We start from the raw sequence: 7,561 nt of genomic DNA on the forward strand, positions 1-7,561 counted from the left end.
TGTATTTTGTCAAATGCTTTTTCTGCATCTGTTGGCAGGATCATATGATTCTTATCCTTTCTTTTATTAATGTGATGTATCACATGGTTTGATTTGCAACTATTGAACCAGCCCTGCTGCCCAGGAATGAATCCCACTTGGTCATGGTGAATAATTCTTTTGATATGCTGTTGAATTAAATTTGCTAGAATCTTTTTGAGAATTTTTGCATACATGTTCATCAGGGATATTGGTCTGCAATTCTCCTTTGTTGTGGGGTCTCCGTCTGTTTTGGGAATCAAGGTAATGCTGGCCTCATAGAATGAGTCTGGAAGCTCTCCTTCTATTTGTATTTTTTGGGAACATCTTGAAAAGGATAGGTATTAACTCTGCTTTAAATGTCTTAGAATTTCCTTGGGAAGCCATCTGGCCCAGGACTCCTATTTGTTGGGAGATTTTTAATAACTAATTCAATTTCTTCACTAGTTATGGGTCTGTTCAAATTTTCTATTTCTTCCTGTTTGAGTTTTGGTAGTGTGTGGGTGTCTATGAATTTTTCCATTTCTTCCAGGTGGTCAAGTTGTTGATGTATAAGTTTTCATGACATTCCCTGATAATTGTTTGTATTTCTGAGGGATTGGATGTGATAAGTCCATTTTCATTCATGATTTTATATATTTGGGTTGTCTCTCTTTTCTTTTTGAGAAGTCTTGTTAGGGGTTTATGAATTTTGCTTATTTTCTCAAAAAAAAAACACGCAGCTCTTAGTTTCATTGGTCTCATGCTTTAAAAAATTTTTTTTAAAATAAAAAATTTTTTTTGCATTCTATATTGTTTATTTCTGCTCTGGTCTTTATTATTTCTCTTCTTCTGTTGGCCTCTGGATTTCTTTTCTGTTCTGTTTCTAGTTCCTTTAGGTGTGCTGTTAGATTTTGTATTTGGAATTTTTCTTGTTTCTTGAGATAGGTCTGGACTGCAATGTATTGTCCTTTTAGGACTGCCTTTGCTGCATCCCAAAGGGTTTGAATTGTTGTATTTTCATTTTCATTTGTTCCCATATATTTTAAAATTTATTCTCTAATTGCCTGGTTGACCCATTCATGTTCTTTAGGATGTTCTTTAACCTCCATGCTTTTGGAGGTGTTCCAGACTTTTTTCCTGTGGTTGACTTCAAGTTTCACAGCATTGTGATCTGAAAGTGTGCATGGTATAATCTCAATTCTTTTGTATTTATTGAGGGATGTTTTGTGACCCAGTATGTGATCTATCTTGGAGAATATTCCCTGTGCACTTGTGAAGAATGTGTATTCTGCTGCTTTAGGCTGAAAAGCTCTGTATATATCTGTCAAGTCCATCTGGCCCAGTGTATCATTCAGGGCTATTGCTTCTTTACTGATTTTCTGCCCATATGATCTGTCCATTGGTGTAAGTGGAGTATTAAACTCCCCTGCAATTACCACATTCTTACCAATAAGATTAAGTATGTTTGTGATTGTTTTATACATTTGGTGCTCCCAATTTGGGTGAATAAATGTTTATAATTGATAGCTCTTCTTGATGGATAGACCTCATAATTATGATATAATGCCCTTCTTCATCGTTGTTACAGCCTTTAATTTAAAATCTATTTTGCCTGTAATAAGTATGGACACTCCAGCTTTCTTTTGACTTCTAGTAGCATGATAGATGGTTCTCCATCCCCTCACTTTAAATCTAAAGATGTCCTCAGGTCTAAAATGGGTCTCTCGTAGACAGCAAATAGATGGGTCTTGTTTTTTTTTTAATCCTTTCTGATACACTATGTCTTTTGATTTGAGCCTTTAGTCCATTTACATTCAGTGTTAGTATTGAAAGATACGGATTTAGAGTCATTGTGTTATCTGTACGTTTCATGCTTGTAGTGATGTCTCTGGTCCTTTGTGGTCTTTGCAACATTTCACTCAGAGTCTCCCTTAGGATCTCTTGTTGGGCTGGTTTAGTGATGATGAACTCCTTCAGTTTTTGTTTGTCTGGGAGAACCTTTATCTCTGCTATTCTGAACGACAGGTTTGCTGGATACAGGATTCTTTGTTGCATATTTTTACTCTTCAGCACATTGAATATTTCTTGCAATTCTTTTCTGGCATGCCAAGTTTCAGTAGATAGGTTTGCTACTATCCTCATGTGTCTACCCTTGTAGGTTAAGCCTGTTTATCCCTAGCTGCTCTCAGAATTCTCTCTTAATCTTTGTATATTGCCAGTTCCACTATGATATGTCATGCAGAAGATCAATTCCTGTTATGTCTGAAGGGAGTTCTCTGTGCCTCCTGGATATCAATGTCCATTTCCTTCCCCAGATTGGGGAAGTTCTCAGCTATTATTTGTTCAAGTACACCTTTTGCCCCTTTCTCTCTCTCTTCTTCTGGAACTCTTATGATATGGATAATATTATGTTTCTTTGAATCACTTTGAACCCTTGATTCTCTAATTCTCCCTTCATGGTCGAGAATTTTTTATCTCTCTTTTTCTCAGCTCTATCTTTTTCCATAATTTTACCTTCTATTTCACTTATTCTACCCTCTGCCTCTTCAATCCTCATTGTCACTGCCTCTAGTTTATTTTTCACCTCATTTACAGCATTTTGTAATTCATCATGACTATTTTTTAGTTCCTTGGTCTCTGTAGCAGTAGATTCTCTGCTGTCTTCTATGCGTTTTCAAGCCCAGTGATTAATCTTATGACTATTATCCTAAATTCTTGTTCAATTATATTGTTTATATGTGTTTTGAGGAATTCTTTAGCTGTAATTTCTTCCTGAAATTTTTTTTGAGGAGAATTCTTCTGTTTCATCATTTTGGCTGGTTTTCTGTCTGTTATGTGTTTCAAAACTTGTTATGGGTCTTGCACCTGTGAGCACTACTATCTTAAAGAGGGCTCATACACTTTCCAGAGCCTTGCCCTTCAGGAGATCTTTATTGGAGTGTGTTTCCTGCTCTCAGTTGTTGTGACTTTGTTTGCTTTATCTCCCTACTTGTAGTGATGTTTTGTACCCTCCACTAGGTGTGCTTTGATTTGTTTGTTGAAGTAGCACTGGGAAAGCAAGCAAACAAACAAAATGCAAAAAAAACAAAAACATACAAACAAAAACAAAAAACCAAAGACACAAATAAAAAAAAAAAACCCAGAACACCAGCTACAACAAAACAATGGGGTGGAGTGGAGTTGGTGTTGATGGAAGAGGCTTCATCCCATAGAAAGAGATAAATGACAGGATTGGGGAAAATAAAATAAAATAAAATTGACCAGGCAGAGAAACTGTACAGCTTAATCCAGAAAGAGAGAGGAAAATAAAGAAGGAGTTTTAGAACAGGAGTAAAGGAGATAGATTAAATATATCTGCTTAACAAGCCAACAACCAGAATAACTAGACTGGAGGAGGGAAGAAATAAGAAGGAGAAAAGGAAGAAAAAAATATATATAATAAAAATTGTCCAAGAATTAAATCAGGAAATACAAAACCACTGGGTGCCTTGGAACCGATGGCAGCACTCATCTGGCAGAGGGGCTGTCCGGTCGCTGTCAATCCCACTCTAGTAGATATGCAGTTACCAGGCGTGGAGAGGCGTTGTTTGCTGTAGGCTGGTCCTGCCTCCTTTGTGGGCTCACTATCCATTCCCTGAAGCCCCACTTTGTTGGTGATGGGGAGAGAAATGGTGACACCCTAGTCTCTCCTCTACAGACTGGGTGTCCCAAACCACTCTGTTCAGGCCATCCTCACAGTGCTGCAGGCACTCATGAGGTGGTGTGTTCCATTCTGCCAACTCCCGTGCCTCCCTGGTGCTCGACTGGGATTTAAACCCCAATGTCTTAAAGGGTCCTGCTCTGTGCGCCAACCCCTCCCCCCTCCCCCGCCCCCCCCCCCCCCCCGGGGGAAGTGCCGCTCTGCGCCTCTCATATCTGGTCTCTGACTGGCAGGTGCAGTCTTTTTCCTGTCAATGGTTATATACCTTCTTCCCACAGCACTCCAGGGAGGGGATTGCTTTCTCCCACTGTGGACTGTGCCTCTGAACTAGTTACTGAGCCCGGGGCTGGCTCCCCTCCTCCTCAGGTGCATGAAGAGAGCAGCTGACCCCAGTCCAGAGAAAGCCCTGCAGTTAGAGATCGGATCTTTCTCCATCCTGGTCTGTGGTTTTTCTCTTGTCCAGATACAGTCCTACACTTCCTCAGCCTGTCTTTCTCTTCCCTTTGTCTCTCTGCAGAAGGGGATTCCTCCCATCCATGCCTCGTGACCTGTTTTATCTCTCCCAGTTTGCAATCATGCACCTCTGGCCCACCAGGTTGTCCCCTTGGTCCCTGGAGATATCTCTGTCACTCTGCAGCCCGGACTCTTGGAATTCAAAGTCCTTTGGTCTCAACACTGCTGTGTCTGAGGGACAAGGGAACTTTGGGTCCCCCTACTTCTCCGCCATTTCCCAAACAGGTTCAGTACTGCTTTACTCTTAAAACGTCATTTAAAAATGACATCAGCACTCAGGGAGTCTACCCATTCAGAAATAATGTACACTCACCATTTATTTGTGTTTTCTTTTGGATCGTTTGGTTAAGATACATGGTCCTCCCCTGATGAGGAGTGCTATAGCGCTGCTATAAACATTGGGGTGCATGTGCCCCTTCGAGACAGCACACCTGTATCATTTGGATAGATACCTAGTAGTGCAATTGCTGGGTCATAGGGTAGTTCTAAGAGATTCTACTGACAAGAAGAGACATGGGGTGACAATATGGAGGCTCCTGGGTAACAGGAATCTGAGACCTTGGGTAGAGGAAGATCTGTGGTCACCAGCATGAGTGGCTGATGTCATATGACAGACACCTGTGCCGGACACCATGACGGAATGATAGAAGTGTCAGTGGAGGCCTGCAATGTGCAAGAAGGCAGAATATGGGCCAGACGAGGAGAGCCTCCCTCCACCAACATGTGGACACCTGGCTTCTTCTGTGTCACATGCCCTTTTGGGAAGGAGGAATAAAAGGGAAGATCTATTGGGAGGGAAAAAACAGTCCTAACAGGGAGTTTAGACTTACCTCAAGTTAATGTTTTCATGCTGGAGAAGATATGTGATCTTTAATCTATATGCTTATTTATTTAGGTATTTTGATAGTGAGAAGGAGGATTGGAGGATAAAAAGAAGAGATTGGTTATCGAAAACAGAAGATAATCTTTTTTTTTTTTTTTTTGGCACATACTGCAGGGTCATGGAGTATAACTCATTGACTGGGTCATAGGAGAATTAAACGAAATGAGGTAATTAAAGGCTTATTCTGCAGTTATACTTTAAGAATATTCAGTGTTAGCGATATCCAAAGAACACAGTGCGTGTGATGGAGTGAGATCGATGCAGGCAGGGTCAGAGAGCCCAGGAGAGGATTCTGCAGGACCAGTCAAGAGGGTCCTTGGCTTCATGTAGGACTGAATTTCAATATGAGCTGGAGAATGTAGAAACAGAGTTTACCAAATGGTGTGAGTTACAGATAAAGAATAGTGGATGGAGCGCCTGGGCCACTGGGAAGGGGGCTTGGAGTTTATATTGGAAAGGGGTGTAGGGTCCGTGTTCCTTCAGGAATTCAGTGTAGGGTCCGATCAAAGGCAAATGTCAGGTGAACCGTAGGTATTGTTCCATGAGGTACCAAAGGCAGGGGGTGTTGATGCCAGCATCAGCTGAAGTTTGTTTGAAGTTGATGTGCTGGACGTGTTCAGGATCTGGCTGTTCTCGGAGGTTACTAGGTGTTAGGGGCCTAGGACAAAACTCAGAGAATGATAAACTTTGTTTCCCCTTGGAAGTGGGAACATAGTTTGTCTGGCTTATCCAGAGGAAAAATACAGAACATGAGTAAATGAGACCTAACAGAAAAACAGCAGAGATGGAGCCTTTCTAGAATGAAGTGTCTTCAGTTTCCCTACTTCATCTCCCTGCTATGGGATTTTTATCCTCCTCATTCTTATAGGGGGTGTTGGAGGGTGAAGGCCTCATCTTCTGTAACTTCTTCAAGCTGAAAGGGGTTGTAGACTCTGTCTATTGGGAGGCATAAAAATCCCGACCCATCTGATTAAATGAAGGGCTCCCCATTATAAGTTGTCTGGCTTGGAAGAATATATGAGGCCTCCTCACATGAATTAGGATATTTAGATTTGGAAGCCGCGCAGCAACAATTGCATCCACAGAAAAGGAAGATTCCTGTTGTAATTATTATTATTTGTAAAAAATACCAATGTGAAGTGGGAACAGAACAAAGGGAACAATATTTACAGAAGGCTGTAAGGGCATGGAGTTTTAAGAAACCATATTTAAAACATTTTTTTTAATGTTTATTTATTTTTGACAGAGAGAGAGAGAGACAGAGCATGAGCAGGGGAGGGGCAGAGAGAGGGGGAGACACAGAATCCAAAGCAGGCTCCAAGCTCTAAGCTGTCAGCACAGAGCCCATGCGGGGCTCGAACCCACAAACCGCGAGATCGTGATCTGAACCAAACTCAGAGGCTCAACAGACTGAGCCACCCAGGCACCCCCAAGAAACCATATTTAGAATCAGTATATATATTGAATGTTAACTGCCTAATTGTAGTGCTTAAATTAAAGCAGTTAGTTTAGCCTCTTGTCCTAAAATATGAGGAGGTGGTTTGCCCTTGATTACATCCTGCACAATGATAAATTTTATATCAAGCTTTCCTTATTCCTGTATGCATACAACTGCTTCTATCTATAAACCAGTCAGCCTCTGGATTAGACAGAGATTTATTCTTTAAGACAGGCCTACTTGACTATACTTGTATACTGTTCTTACAAGAGTGGATTAGAAGTTCTTTATTGTCTTTGTCAGGCAATAGAGTATCTGGGTTGAAGTCTTGACACACCTTGAGGGTTATATCAGGGGTGCCAAGAAGAAGGGCTTGTTATTTTATTAATCTCCTTCCACTTAGCCACTGATGTCCTTAGGCCTCTAAAACTCCTTGAACTTGATGTGGGGTCATAACATCCAGATGCCGTCCCAGAGTAAGTTTATTAGCTTCTTCAACTAGCAAGGCAGTTGCAACTATTACTCGAAAACATCCTGGCCACCCTCTGCTACTGGGTCTATCTGTTTGGAGAGGGAGATTGCCTGTGTGAGAACAGGCCACAGTTTTTGGGTTAGGACACCCAAAGTGATCCCTCTTCTTTCCCCTACGTATAGGATAAAAGGCTCTTGTAAATGACATTGACTGTAGCAACTTCTTATTAGATATGTTGTCTGAGGCAAGGGAAAGAAAAGCAAAAATAAACTATTGGGACTTCATCAAGATAAAAAGCTTCTGAACATCCAAGGAAACAATCAACAAAATTTAAAGGTAACCTTTAGAATGGGAGAAAATATTTGGAAATGACATATGGGGTAAAGGGTTATATCCAAAATAAGTAAAGAATTTATGAAGCAAAACATCCCAAAACCAAATAATCTGTTAAAAAATGGGCAGAAAGCATGAGTAGACTTTCTTTCTGATCCTATAAATGACTATAGGACACATGAAAAGATGTTCAACATCACTCATCATCGGGGACTACAAATC

Source organism: Neofelis nebulosa, chromosome 6 (assembly GCF_028018385.1).
Source record: "Neofelis nebulosa isolate mNeoNeb1 chromosome 6, mNeoNeb1.pri, whole genome shotgun sequence".
NCBI classification, from domain to species: Eukaryota; Metazoa; Chordata; class Mammalia; order Carnivora; family Felidae; genus Neofelis; species Neofelis nebulosa.